This window comes from Zosterops lateralis (genome assembly GCF_965231275.1).
Source record: "Zosterops lateralis genome assembly, chromosome: 3".
Taxonomy (NCBI): domain Eukaryota; kingdom Metazoa; phylum Chordata; class Aves; order Passeriformes; family Zosteropidae; genus Zosterops; species Zosterops lateralis.
The window spans coordinates 3,932,777-3,948,111 of record NC_139764.1 but is presented as its reverse complement, the minus strand read 5'-3'; the positions used below and the strand labels follow the sequence as shown (position 1 = coordinate 3,948,111).

Sequence of the window (15,335 nt, the reverse complement as noted above, 5' to 3'; positions counted from 1 at the left end):
GGGAAGGAATCAATCCAATCAATAAAGGAATTGATACCTGTCTATAGTTAGAAAATGCCTTTTACAGAACAAGTTGTTCTCCTGGATTATTGAGAAATGGCAGAGTTTTATTGAGTTTCTAAGCACACAGCTACATGTATAATTAATGTTAAAAATGGGCGGAGATAATATTTTTCTCTTTAAAATGCCTTTATTAATCAGCTCTTACAAGGGTGGCTCGAGGGACGGGCAGCCCTTCCAGGTTCACCCTGAGGAGGAGGATCTTGTTCAGCTTTGCAGTCTGAAGTTCCTGCAGAGCTGGGAACTCTTCCTCATTGGGGGTCCAAGGAGTTCTTGTTTTCTTTTGGTTGGTTTGGGGTCCTGCTTTTTCTTGGGTATATTTTAGGTTACAGCGAGTTACAAAAAATTGTTCATTAATACTCTACGGTATACACAGTTTAGTACTGGTTTTGCAGGTTTAAATTTTGCATTGATTTGTTTTTGTAGGGGTTTTTTTGGTTTTAAAAAGAGTCCCAGGTTACATTGGGGTTTTTAATTTGCATGTTGGTACAGGGTCGCCCCGGGGGGGTCATTTCGCAATCGACGCCGCACGGCCTCATGGCGGCGGGAGGTCCTGCGGCAGGAGCTGCGAGCCGTTTTGTGGCGGGGGAGCGGGGACAGGATGGCCGCGCCGCAGTGCGAGAGCGGGCTCCGGGAGCGGGCCAGGTTGGCCCAAGGTGAGCGAGCTGCCCGGGGGAGGAAGCGGCAGCCGCAACGGCCGGGAGTGGGGGCAGCGACTGCGGGGGCACATGGCGTGGCTTTGGCAGCGGCGGTGGGTCGGGCCGGCTCGGCAGCCTGGGAGTTTTGCAGCTCTGATGATGTGGGGCGGGGGCCGCGCCGCGCAGGGGAACAGGGACGGCCATGCTGGGCTCCCCCGAGGCAGCCGTTTCGCGGCGGGGGTCGCGGGTATGGGAGCGCAGGGGTTTTCTGCGCCGCCGTGGTGACAGTGGCAGGCACTTTCGCTTTCGATTTTCCTCTGGCGGCTGGGGTCCCCACAGCGGATGGGAGATCGGGCCAGACCCACGCCAGCAGCCATTCTGCGGTGGGAGCAGCGGGCTCAGGCCAGCATCTCGGGGGGAGGGGCGGCAGCGCCGAGGCCACGCAGGCTCTCCCGTGGGCCTGGCGGCGGGGGCAAAGGTCCGGCGTCTGTGGGGGGGGGCTGCTGCAGTCTGGCAGGCATGAGGGCTTCCCCTCTCCTCTCCAGCTGCTTGAGGGGGATGCAGTTTTCAAAGAGCTCCCCCCCTTTTTGCTTACCAAGGTGGCTTCTCATTGTTACATTACAGGAATTTACAATTATAAACGTTTAAAATATTAATACACTTATTATACAATAATTAAGGGGTTTAACACTCTAAATTTTCAACATATATGTACTTAGGAGCCTTCTAATTTTCATTTTTTTCAATTAATATTGTCTCACTGCCTGACATCTAGAGTGTTTTAGGATTTTAAATGTTCCTTTCTGTTGTGGTTTGAAAGCAAAACAAGTGAGAGGCTCCAAGTCAGAAATATAATTTAATAAGAAAAAAGGTAAAAGGGTAAAAATAAAATAAAATAAATGCAATAACACAAAGGATCACTGACAGAGTCAGAATACAACCTGAGCAGGATGGTGGAAGCAGTCCAGGTGAGGTGCTCTTCCTGAAGCAGTGATCCTGTAGAAAGGTCTGGTAGCTCTGGTCCTCTGGGAATCCAGTGGGTAAGTGCCACTTGCATTGTCCCACATACCAGCTTATATCCAGGTGAGAATGCTTGGCTCCTCCCCCTGGGTAGAGCATCTCACAATAGGATGAGGAGTTGTGAAGTGGGTCCTTGATGGCCCATTAAACAGAGATAACCCCTGGAGGGAGTTACCTGTGACTCTTGGGCCAGGTGTTGATGGGCCATTAGCAGAAGACACCCCAAAGGCCATTAGCAGAAGACACCCTTGGGAAAACACTAGCCCACCTGGTTTCAACAGTTCATGAAGATGGTGATAGAATAAATACTTTGTGTACATCCTACACTGCAACCCAGGACACTTTCTTTTACTGTTTCCTTCTCAAGAATGGGTCTAACAGCTATGGGGGAAAGAGGAGACATGGGAAAGGGTTAGGAAATTTCTCTATAATGAGCAGGGGGCTGGAATACAAAGTTTAATGTGGTGAATACAGTGACTACTCAGAATCCATTCAGCAGGAAAACAAGATTCAGGCTTTTATTTCTGGCCCACTGTGAGATGCAGGACAGTGACTTGGACTTTCTGCTGCTCCATCCCTAAAGTAGAAATAATGTCCATCCACATTTCCAATATTCACCGAGGTTGCTGGGCAGACAGGCCTCGTACATGCGGAGTAGCCTGGGAAATTCAAATTGGATTTGTTATGGATCAAGCCCACCAAGAGACACATCCCAACCACTAGGGGGAAGCTGGTCCCAAGCACTGAAGGGTTGTACCAAAGTAAATCCCTTGAAACATGGATAGACCGACCCTGTGGCACTGAGGGTTCCCCTCTCCAGGTTGCCACATTGATGAGAGGCACAGGTAAAGCCCTGGCACAGGCACAGCACAGTGTTAAAGAGGAAGAGAGAGGGGAAAAATGCTTTATGTTGTTTACTTATTATTCTCTTTTTGAGAAGTTCAAAGCTGGCACCAACTGTGCAGAAAGATTTACGTGGTGTGATGGAGAAAGTATTTTCTTAAGGATGTAAAAGCTCACAAACATTCCAAGAAGGAACATCTAACTTTCACTTCACCTGTTCCTTGAACAGATATTTTATTAAGATGGGATTCAGAGCAGGAGACAAACTCAGTGGTATTATTCTAAGTAATCAGTTTTGTCAGCAGACCAAATAAATAATGAACTATGAGCCTTTGTTACCACTGATGGCATCAAGAAATGAAAATGTTGGCAAACTGCCATGTTTAATTCTTTGAGAGTATCTATTAAAAAGCAAAAGATACCTAGCAGATATAATCCATACCATCAATACTATACTCTCTTAACCCTTCACCTCATCTCAAAAATAATTAAAAAGTGGGATTTTTGAAGTGGGTAAATAATTTGGGTGTTTTTTTTCAGCTTACACTCTCTAGTACTATCAAAAGTAAAACTTCTAAACACACAATTTTACTCTTCACTTATGCAGTAAACCTGTTTTACTAGAAAGCATTCACAGAGTAACAGAGGAAACAATGATTTTTTTTCTCTTTTATACATCAACAGATACTAGGTATAAAAGCAGAAAAGGAAATATAACTCTTAATTTTTGAGGAGAAGATGAAGGAAGCACAAGGATTTTTGCAACACATGAACATGGGCGCCAGAAGCAAAACAAAATAAAATTAATAAGTGCCAATAGAATTCAGGTAAATTTTTTTTATGCAGTCTTGTTCCTCATGACTAACAAGCAGCCTCAAATTAACTTTGGTGCTACAGAGCTTTTATAAATCTCATTTTGAACCACTAAAAGTCAGGAACGGCAATTTGAAATGAACAGAATTTCACTCTTCAGGTGCAGCACAAGCTGCATGTCAACACGTGTCCCTGCTTGCTATTTCTAGAAAGAGCAAAAGGCAGCTTTACCTACCACAACTCAATTACAGTTAATGCAATGGCAAAAACTTTGGCTTTATTACCTTTCTTTCATTTGAATTCCCAAGTAATCCCTTTTTTCCCTCTTGGATCCTTCTGAACATAAAGTGCACAGTTTTTTTTCAGTTAAAACAGAAATAGCAGAAGATCAATACAGGTTTTCATCAGAACAATAACAATAAAATCCAATATGTCTCATGGAATCATAATTTATACTCTCCACAGAGGTGACTTTCTATTTGTAAAGTCACTAAGACTTTCTTCATGATAAATTTCAGTTAGGAATTGGGTGAACTCACCTGGAAAAGCCACCTATCCGTCACAAACTTATGAGCTTTCACAATTTGCCATAAAAACATTGCCAGGAACATGGGGAAAAACCCAAAACATTTATGCCTGACAAGTGCTACCTTGAAATAGGAAAGTCTCCATAGTTGTGATTTTTGATCCATCTCACTTCACTGACACACCTTTGTACTCAGAAGAAGTGATAAAAACAAGGTTCCAGGGGAACTGAAAAAATTGAGAGATGCAAGTTTTGATACTGACAAAGATGTTCAACATCATTTCAGGGAACACAGAGGAAGACACCTGTTCTCCTCTCACATGCCTTCCAAGGGTTTGTCTCATGAAAAACATCCCAATGCCAGCAGTAATGATCACAATAGAAATGTGAGGATTAGTACACTAGGAAAACCACCTAGAGCTGAGAATGCTGAAATGGAGAGCTATAAATCATCTTATTGTTTCTACAGCACTTCCTAGAAAAGCTTTATATAGTCCAAGGAACGGAGCACTTCAGTAAAGAAGAGTGTTTTGTCAGGATCATCAGTGGCTCATCATCCAAGAACCAAGTCCTGCTTCCTTCATTAAGAGATCCCAAAGGTTCTTGTATTTCCATGGGACTGCTCCTGACAGCACTCTGAGCAGGACTGGCTCCTGCTCACTTCTGTCTAGAGAAGATGCCAAATGAAATGTTTCTGGAACCACAATCCAAATTCTCATTGCTGCATGGGAGAGGTTTGCATGGGATGAAATCACCAGGATTAATCACATCCATTGAGAAGAAGCACTTCATGCCCACTGAGCCTGAGGCTCTGCTGGGAATTACAGTGCAAAAATAGTTCCCAAGAGTTCATCATCTAAGTGGTTAAGGCAGAAAAAGTTACATTCTTATTAAAAATAAGCCTTATAGGCACAGTATAATATATTTAAATAATGACCTGCCCTTGAATCTAAACTGATTTTATCAGTGTTTCTACCTTCTACTTCAGAAAAACACTACAGTGTGACTAATTCCCCCCAGGGAAAAAGAAAAGGAATTAAGAACAGTACCTTTCAATAGAAATAGTACCTCTCAATCAATGCTTTAATGTTTTATTAAAACTCCTGCTATTAGGGAAATGGCAAAGCCCACATTCACACCTTACCCGCAGGTCTCCTTATTGCAATATAGCTTTCAGTAAACAAACAAGCATTTTGAAGTTTTCTTTTAATATAATTAAAAAATACAGCCTTTGGGTCAGCAATATCCTCTGTCAAACACTGAGGTGTTAAAATTGTATCAGTAATTTTCTGTCCAGCTGTCTGGCTGCCAAGATCCAGGTGCAATTTTAGCCCACGTGAAATTAAGGAATCTGAATAAATAAAATTAAGGATACATGAGGTACAGCTCCACAATTAAGAACTAAATTAATGCACCTAATATTTATAATATAACATAAAGAATTCCTACAGTCAGAAGGAGAAAACTTGGAATTACCTTGAATAAAGATTCCTAACTCTCTCAAGTTCATATCTTCAACAAAAACTGAACAAAAATGTAGGTAAGGGTCCCAGACAAATGAGTATTGAATCTTAATCCAATCTTAATTTGTAAAAGGCCAGTCCTCAGCTAACCAGGCATGTGCCTTTGATTAGATTTATTTTATTACCTGTATTTAGAAGAATCACTTTTCTCATCAGTCTGGACTTCAGGAAAGCACTTCAAACGAGGAGCTGGTTAAAATGGATACCGGAATATCCCTGTAGGATGAGACACAGCAAGCCAGGGAAGAAAAAAAAATGGAAAGCATTAGGCTAAGGGAAGCCTGAAATTGATTTCATTTAATAACCTTTGAAATTAAGACTGGAGAGAGGGGAAAAAGGCAAAGGAAGAAAGGAGTGCTTATGGCACAGGTCTGGGAAGACTCAGAGGTAGGTGGTAGCAGCTGGTCTTCACACTGCTGGCTGCTAACTTTTTGGGATTTGATACAGTTGCCAGAACAAAGTCATGACAAAATAAAACAAACCCCAATTCCTTGCCCCTTCTGAGATGAATTGACAGGTTTTTTCTAACAGTACGTAGATGTCTCCCAGAACACCAAGCCTAACTTTCTATAAACTCCCACTTATTCTGTGGAAGCAGACATTTTAAAAGGCCACAAAAATGCTTTACAGGTCACCAGTTATGAGGAGGTAAATGTAGTTCTCATGGTGAATCTAAACACATGGGAGCCTGAAGGCTGATGCTCCTGGACACTACAGTGAAGTAACTTGAGTACAAATCCTACTCCTAAAATGAGACAAAAGTCAGTGTTTCTGAAGTCCTACACAGATTCAGTTATTAAGGCAGTGTTAAATGACATCATTAAAGAATTCCCTTCCGTAGCAGATATTCTTGATTACCATAGCACTGCAGACAAAGTCAGATCTCAGTGTTGAGAGCAAATACTGCTTTTCTGGAAGGATTCAGTGTTAGAACACAGACAAAGCAAATTGGTGTTTTAAAGTGCTGTGAGAGGAGAAGACCTCATCCCTCCAGCCCATCTGGGAGGAAGAACACAGAGCAACAGATGAGCCAAAATCACTCCTGGCATAAAAGGAGAGAGTTCCATTGGCTTCAGGAAATTTATCTCAGTGTTCCTGCGTGTTGCAGATTAAAATGATACACTTTGCAGTCTAGTAGAGGTGAAACAAGGCTAAAGCTGCAAAAACTGATGTGACATTTAGGGCAATTAATTATTTTCATTACTAATATGTTTGTAGATGCTAAGAGTCAAGACTGTGGCAGCTACTTACATGGGTCGATATGCTAAAAAAGATGGTTATTTCTGCAGAGGTAAGAAAGAACATATGGTCCTTATTGCCAGCTAAGGGGTCTCTTTTGAAACAATTTTCCTCAATCTGATTTGCCTCACAATTACCCTAAATCCTGCCATGATTGCTCTCGTGGAGCATTCACAGAATTTGGCTTCCCTTGAAGATGTATTCTCCCTTCCTCTGGTGACCGCCTTTATTACTGATTTTTAGATAATCCCCGCAGTTACTAGAGAAAGGTTTTGGCAAGTTTCCCTCGAGGCTGCAGACGCCTATTACCTTATCAACAGAGCATCCTTTCTCCCCTGAGCCCCCAGCCTGGGCACTGCCTGTTTCCCTGTGCAGGGACCAGCAGGGTGAACATTCAATATCCTCTCCCTGCCCTACAAGAAAGGCCACAGCTGCCAGCCCCAGCAAAGCTGTCCTGGAGAGAAGTCTGACTGGACACAGCTGCTCTACCCTGTCCCACAGGAGAGCTGGCAGAAATTGGGCCCATTTCATCCTCTCCTTATTGGAAGGAGATCAGACTTATTTGAAAGATTCTTTTTAACCAATGCAGAACTGTAATGAGAAAAGTACTGTCATTAGCATTAACACCTCCGACACAAGAGGTTGTATCAGAGAAAGGGGGGGGGGGGGTTCCTTTGTCAGAGAAATGACATACTGAATATTCTACTAACAAATCACTCCTCTGAAGACAGGGCTGCCAGCATGTGAGCTGCATTCTGAGATTTGAGTGGCTTAAGAAAAGCTTAAAGAACCTTCTTTGAGCTAATATCATAAAATTTAGAACTATTACCTGGCTAGAACTGCCTGTGTGAACCCACTATGGTTAAAGTATTTATTTTAGTGTAGTTTGTGGGGTTCTTTTTATTTTTGTTTGGTTGTTGTCTGGGGGGTTTTAACTGAGAAAAACATCAACTGTGGATTTTTTGTTTGGTTGGTTTCCTTAAGGCAGAGAAGGAAGAATTGGATTACCGATTTGGACAGAGAAATCACAGAAATATAATAATAAAATGCTTTTGGCTTGGAAGGGACCTTAAAGATCATCTACTTCCAACCCCTCAAATTTTCCTCCACAGGAGTGAAAATCTCAGAAGCCACAAAGGAAATACAAGAACACTAAGACCTATTAAATAGAACTAAAGCATTTTTTTCCCTTTTGTTTTCGGAATTGGCTATGCTGTTGAGAAGAGGGAGTGAAGAGAGGGAGAGTGCAAAGGGGCACAGAGCTCCTCTGAGGATGAGCTGTGCCTTGTGTCCCAAACAGGGTAAGAAGCTCCTTCAAAAGGCTCTGTGGTGTCTTTGCTGTCCAGCTGCCACTCAGGAGAAAGGACAGAAAGGTTCAGAGTGCGAGCTTCTCCCGTCGCTCCAAGCCAAGCCATGAGGAGATGCGCTGGCAGAAGCTGCAGCCGCGGCCCCGAGGCAGCCCCTGGAAATGCAGCGGGAGCAGCAGCCGGGGCTAGGTGTGCCCGGCCCGGCCGACAGCAGTCGCTGCAATCCCGGACCTGGGGCTGCTCCTCCTCCCTGCAGGAACCGGGAGCCCCGGGCTGCAGCTCTGCCCCAGCGGGATCTAACGCTACCGGTGCTCAGCCTGCCTCTCCTTGCCTCGGCTCGCTGCTTCCATCCGGAGCTCCTGCTTTATTCCCTGATGAGGAAAACTGCTGGTTTCCCACCTGCAGGAATACAGCGGGTTTGGGCAGCCACCTGCCTGGGAGCAGGTCACCAGAGTGAGGGTAACACTCCTGTTATTGGTTTCCCGGCGTTAAATAAGTGCAGGAACCTGAGTTACCGGTGACGGCGGGTGCCGAGGGCTGAGCAGAGCCACCAAAACCCCCTGGTCACTGAGAGGCTGTGCTCGGGCACTGAGCCAGCCCGCAAGATCCGTGCGATTCCTAATGCTGCTCCTCCCTGGATTCACATGAAATACGAGAAGGAAAAAGCCACACAAAACAAGCCAAAACCAAACCACAAATCGAAGGACAAAACAAAACAAAAAAACAAAAAAAAAAAAAAAAAAAAAAAAAAAAAAAAAAAAAAAACCCACCAAGTAGTATTCCACAGCTCCCCTCCAACCCCCAAGAAAATTCTCTGCTAAATTATTAAAAATATGTAGACATTTACAAAGAAATGGAAAGAAAATAATCACATGGAAATGTTTTTGACCAAGTGCAGTGGAGTTTTGCTTTCTACCTAAAATACAAACCTGTGGCACTCGGGGGGATTAGGAAGAGAAAAGCTGACGGGTTTAACTCTTGCAGCACAAGTGGTTTCACCACAGCGTGATAGTAACGCGATAAGGCTGAAACCTGATGCCAGTGTGACTTTCACACGCCAGAATGTGAATCCTGCTACTACTGCATACTTTAACTCTGAACACCAACAGTTACAAGTGGCAGCTCATTTCCACGGCTTATCTGTGAAAAAAGCCTCACTGAGAAGAGGCTCTTGGTTTATTTATAGGCAAAACAGCTGCTTTGTGTATCCCACGATCGAGGCTGAGGTCTGCTTCCAGTGCCGCATGTTCCGAGTTACCTCGTGTGGAATTAAAGCGTGGAGATCCTTTGCAAAGCCTTTTTCACTGGATGAGACACCTCCTGTGGAACACAGCTCTGCTGGGGATTTTCGTTACTCATAAATGATAATTTTTGATGGTGGTGGCAGACTAACCCAGACTATAACTTAGATTAGTTCATATTAAAAAACAAAACCGTTTTCACAGCTGCTTTCCTCTCAATTTCCCGCCTGAAATGCTCATTAAATGTATAAAAAAACAAAGCAAACAACCAGCTCTGGTCACATTAATAGAGGAGATGAAGAATTTTCTCATCTGCACATTGGAATAATTCCACTGATACCACCCAGAACTTCCTACCACTGCTCCTTTTCTCCTACTCTATTCCTGTGCATCTGCCACCCTGCAGATGGCCTATAAAGTACTTTTATGTAATTTTGTTAGTTAACACTGGATTCATGAATATGTGTCAGTACAAACAGGCATAAAACTCCCCCAAGTTATTACAAACACGAGTGGTGAGAACTTTTTCACATTCTCCACATTTGCTATCACCTGATAATATTCATTGCAACTACAAGTTTCCAGCTCTCTCTAAATATTTCATCTCATATGGATTTGCACTCTTAAATCACACCACTGAAACAGCCTATGCTTCTACCATCTTACATTTTTATGATCCTTTTAGAGGAGTTCTGTATCATTTATTTGGATTCATTATTGCTTTTCTCCCTTAAAAGCCACTTCATTTAATGTGGCTACCACTTTCATTTTTATATATATATATATATATATATATATATATATATATATATATATATATGGGGTGAGTGCATGCATGCTCTGACATCATGATCAGCACTTTGCCAAGCAGCAAGCTGCAGTTTTGCCAGTCTGATGCTGGAGGAGAAATCAATGACAGATTCTAGATCCTTTATATGCACACAGACTATGAAATGTCAAATAAATATAAGCAAGCAATTCCTTTTCCCTGGAATTTCAGTCCAATATTTTTGCCCAGTTCTCAGACGTCAACATAAATCAAGAAAAGACTCAAAGATCAAGACACAAAAAAACTTCCTACTACTCACAGAGTTTCCAGAATGACTCTCTGCAGTCATGAATAATCCCAAATGAACTGTCAGCACAACACACTGCCCAAAACAGAACACTTACACACACACAAAGTGAAAGAATGGGAAAAACTGGTTGCTGGTAATTAAGACTCTCCAAATACACTTGGGAATATTCATCAAACTGGTTAAATCCGCTTCGTAGTTCACACAAAGCTCATAAAAAGTACTGAATGCTTGCACACACTCAGGTATTAACATCAATTTAAATGATCAGTTTAATTAAAGCAGGCAAGTTTAAGCACAGACCAGCCCTGCAGTGAATCGCTGCTGAACACGTATTAAAAAAATACTAGGGAGGGGGGAGGAGCCACTAAACTGTAACTTTTCTATTCCCCAGACACACTCAGCCTAATCATATACAGCATCCAAACAGGAGCTCTGTGTGTGACTTTCCCTGCTCTTTGTTTTCCCTGCTTTTTCGAAAGCTGTAGCAACTCCTTGGCTCTTTTTCCAGGCAAGGCTGCTGGCTTCTATAAAGGGACTCCAAACCTGGCAGGCAGCAGGCACAAGTCTGGTTGCAATATCCCTGCTTTGCCATTTCTTTCTGCAGACACTTATTCCAATGCTTGCAACCCAAGCAAAGTATTTTCTTCAGGTTTATCTGTTCCATCTGAAGCAGTAGGTAAGATAAATTCCTTCAGAGACTATTCCATCCCTCCCTCAGGTGATTCACGCTACATGAAAGACTTAAAAAAGAGTTTTTCCTCCCTGACATTGCCAGAGTTGCAAGTCAGTATCGTGCACACAAAACCCATGCTAATTTATTCAGCTCTCTTATCTGCCTCCTTTCACTTTCTCAGCTGATACAAGGCCTGCCAAGTTCATGGTGCTCCTCTAGTGCTGCACTGCTATTCCCTTCCTCTTCCAGAGGGAACATTCTCTGTACCTATTTAGCAAGATAGCTTTTAAAAATAGGAACACAAAATCCAGTGCTGAGTTCAGGATAGTTATAGGAGACACAGCAGGTGCAAACATTCTCTTACACAGCATTTTCTGAGGATATGACAAAGGAAAACTTTACTTGCAAAGGTCTCAGAAGGACTTTCCAGGGTAATTTTCATCCCTCTGTTTTCCAGATATGGTAACCAAAATCTTTTTCAGCCTACAAGTGTCAGAAAAATGTTCCAAAAGCCAAATTGTACCAGACAAGACTGAGCTTCCTGAAGAGGGCCAGAAGGTGTCTGGTGCCTCTTTAGTTGCATGTTGTCCTCAAACTTCTCACTTTCATCCATTTATTACTGCCACAAAACTCCCAGTTAAAGGCAGCACAAGTTCAATATGTGGAAAAAAGTTCAGAACAAGCACCCCTCAATTTACCATGGAGTTTACTGAAATTTGGAGTTTGGCCCAGACAGAGCCCTACATGCAGACATAGCTCTGTACTTGGTGTGATGATTCAAAAAGCCAGCTCATGGTGTTTCTAGTAAAAAATTTTCTGGATGACAAACATGCTACTGTTTAATTTGGATTTTTTTTCCTCTCTTGCCTGATACTGAACACATAGGAGTTAATTGGAGATCAGCTTTTCATTTCCTAGGCACTGCAATTTTTCAGTGTTATTGAATTCAACATAAGGTGGCAGTTGGTTGATTCTGTTGAACTTATTTCAAACCCAGCCCAAGCCAGCCTAAAGATTTGCCTCCTTTGCAGGTACTTCCACACATCCCCTAGATTTTTCTGTTCAGTGGCAGGAGCAGTGGGGTACAGGTCTGTTCCCTGCAGAAGCAGACACCAGGTTTGGACAGGAGGGGCATTCAACATTCATGTATATCCATAAGGAGCTATAAAGTGAAATTTAATCTCACTGTGAAGCACTCACCCCTCAGAGGGTCACCCAGCCTTTCAGAAGGCAACACACTGATCAAATGACCTTATGCACTCCTGCATGTGCATCTTTTGTCCTGTCCTGGGGTGCCCTAACAAAGAGCTCTGGTGCTGACAAGATTTCAGTGTGTTTGAAGGTGCTTTGGAAGTGGTTCACAGACAGCAACGAGCTGCACGAGGCTCCTGGTTGAAAACAAGAAATCTGAGAAAGGAGAAATTATTTGTCACTGAAGCATGAAAAATTCTTACCATAGAACAACAAAGTTGGCATTTTCAAGTTACAAAACAGTACCTCAGAATACAGTAAAAATGCTATTAAAGACTACTAGAAAGAAAAAAAATTAGTTTTCCTAGGCATTGGCAGTGATTATAAGTCATTCACACAGCTTTTCTTTCTAATTTCTCCCTACAGTTTTATTTTCAAAGACCTCATTCACCTTCTGCTCCAACATTTTAGGAATAGGCACTTATCTCTTCTAGCCCAATAAAGCACTGAACCCAAGTCAAGCTCAGCTCCATCTATTTCACTATCAGATACAATAATGCTGCAAGCCAAAAATTTAAAGGCAAGTCTTGGAACTAAGACAATGCCTATTTACAAACAATTACTAACTACAGCAATTATATCTGCTGTAAACTATTGTAATAAATTGCAAATTAATTATGCAATTTTTTTTCATAGTTTTCAGGATTCCACTCTGTCTTCCCAGCCTTTTTTCCTCAAACTGTACCCAGCATTAAGAAGTTCTTAGAGGCATCTTTCAAGCTACGCTCTACACCAAAATGCTCTCAAAATACAGATATTTTAAATGCCAGAATTATTTAGGCACATGAGTGTTTTTCAGATTCCTTGTGATTAAATTTTTCTGTTGAACTACCCAGAACTCAAGAAGTTTTAGAGATGCTGTTTTTACTAATGCTGACAAATATGGCAAAAATCCAAATCTGCCTTCTTCAGGCTCCAGACGGTCAAACAGGAAGAAATGGAGCGATGAATAAGCCCAGAAATATAGGATTAGAAGATGTGCAATCAAATCTTAGCCTCACAAGAGTCATTACAGCAAAACTCCCATTGCATGTCTTTAGTGGGTACAGGAGGAAACACTTTCCACCCAAAATATTCTGATTAAGGCATGAACCACTCCAATTTCCAGTGCTGCAAAACACTGGATCTCAAATCCAGCAGGGCAAATTACTAAAACCTTTTTCAGGGCAGCTCTGCTTAATGTTGGCAGGCAGCATGCCTGGAGTATCAGGCATCTCTCCGTCCCCCATTCCCTTATTTGACTTTGCTGACCCCAACTGAGATATGGGGAATCACATCTTGTCCCCAGGCACGCCACCCTGCCCAGTCCTCACTCTCCCAGACATCCCTGCTGAGCTGGGGGGATTTATTTACAGGCACAGGAGTTCAAAGAGGTTTTGCACCTTTTTATTAAAAAAACAGACTTGCTTTAAGCTGCAGATGTCAAGACCATTCTCCTACAGCTCCTGCTCTGCTTCATGGGCTACTCGTGCTGTGAACTTGAGTCATCATTTTGTTGGCAACTTGAAAGGCAACTTGTATAATCTACAATTCTACTCAGCTACAGACAGGAATGACCCCAAGAACTTATAAGTCACTCACAATTATCTCTACAAATTCACCACCAACAAATATAGAATATGAATTCAACTTGCATGCTATTGAAATAACCTGCTAAGCATTAATATACAGGTAGCAACCTGTACCTAAAGGGATATTTTCTTTTTCTAACACATCCAGTAGAAGCTTAAAATCCTTTTGTTACCTACCAGAGAGGCCTTTTTTGTGTTTAAAAATAGCACTAAAAGAAGAATACTTTGATTCCTCAGTACCAAGTGCTTGAGGTTATTTACAAGCAATTGATAAAGCCCAAGAACTCAGTGCAGCACCTTGCTGTTATTTCCAAGCACTCACAACCAGAACTTGGAGAACTTTTTTTGTGTGTTTTTTTATTCAGCTTTTCACAATTCTTTTTACAAAATGTTGGTGTTAAGTAAGAGGGGGAGGTCTGATTCCCACAGAAAGCTTAATAGCTCCCCTAAAACTGGGATAAATGGTACTGCTGGCCAAGCAGCCCCAGATAAAGGAAGTTTGTGCCATGGGTATCTCCAGAGTGATCACAAACATGCTGTCAGGTCTGCCCTTGCTCAGGAAAGGAGAACATTGTGGGTGGCAATTTCTCCAAAATACACCAAGGCCATTCGAAGGGATCCCAATGATTTGAAGGCTTTGGATCAGTTCTGTGAAGTTCTGAATTATGGAGGAGCCTAAAGTCAGTAACGAACCAAAAACATTTCAAGGGCTTCCTCCTCCCAACTGTTGCTTTAACACTGGTAGACAAACATCCATATTTAAACTATATTACTAACAAATGCATTTTCTCCAAATGCTCTTTTTATTTTTTGAATAACCTCTTGAAAACAAACAGAAAAAACTATATATTAAGGATGAATAAATAAGTTGTTATTATTGTTATTATCATAATCATACTGTGTTCTTATACCCCACTGATGAGGGTAATAACTACAGAAAAGTGTCAGGAAAAATGGATCTAAGTATCTACAGGAAAAATTCTTCTTTAAAATCAGAAACCCACCTGTGCACAGGCACAATTCAAAAATTAAAACAACTCTGGATTAGTTTCAAACGTTCTTTCCCAGGAATTTCTGTTACAGATGTAGCAGTGATAGCTGCAAATGTTTGGAGAAAGCAAATTACAACTCTAATAAAATTGCCATGCATGGCTACTCACCAAGGAACAAGCAAAGTACATTTATACAGTGCAGGGACAGATCTCCTCAAATAAGGACAGCAGATAATTAAAAATACACATCTCCCACTGGAACAGGCACTGCAAAGGGAAACAGGGATCACTGTGGACAAGAAGGAACATGAAGATGAGTGAACGTGCAGACTCTGGAAAGATTAAATCACCACAAAAGAAAATTGGTCTGAGAACAGAAACTGCAAACATGGGGAGGAGATGTATTTGTTCAAATTTTACTGAAAGTTTGGTTTTGTACTATAACCTTGGCTATTGGCTGCTTTAGTTGCAGTAGCAAAACAAAAACAAAACAGGAAATTCCACAGTTGTCTGAATCAAAAAGTGCTCTGAAAAAAGGGGAAATGACAAAAATTTGAAT

The 15,335-nt window shown here is 42.0% G+C and overlaps 1 long non-coding RNA gene across 1 annotated transcript; it reads left to right on the top strand.

Moving 5' to 3' along the window:
* Nucleotides 1-619: 619 nt before the first annotated feature.
* On the top strand, nt 620-5,095 carry LOC310906947. The gene is made up of 3 exons (XR_014589502.1): nt 620-716; nt 3,246-3,388; nt 4,370-5,095. It is a non-coding gene; the product is annotated as an uncharacterized lncRNA (long non-coding RNA).
* Nucleotides 5,096-15,335: the final 10,240 nt, after the last annotated feature.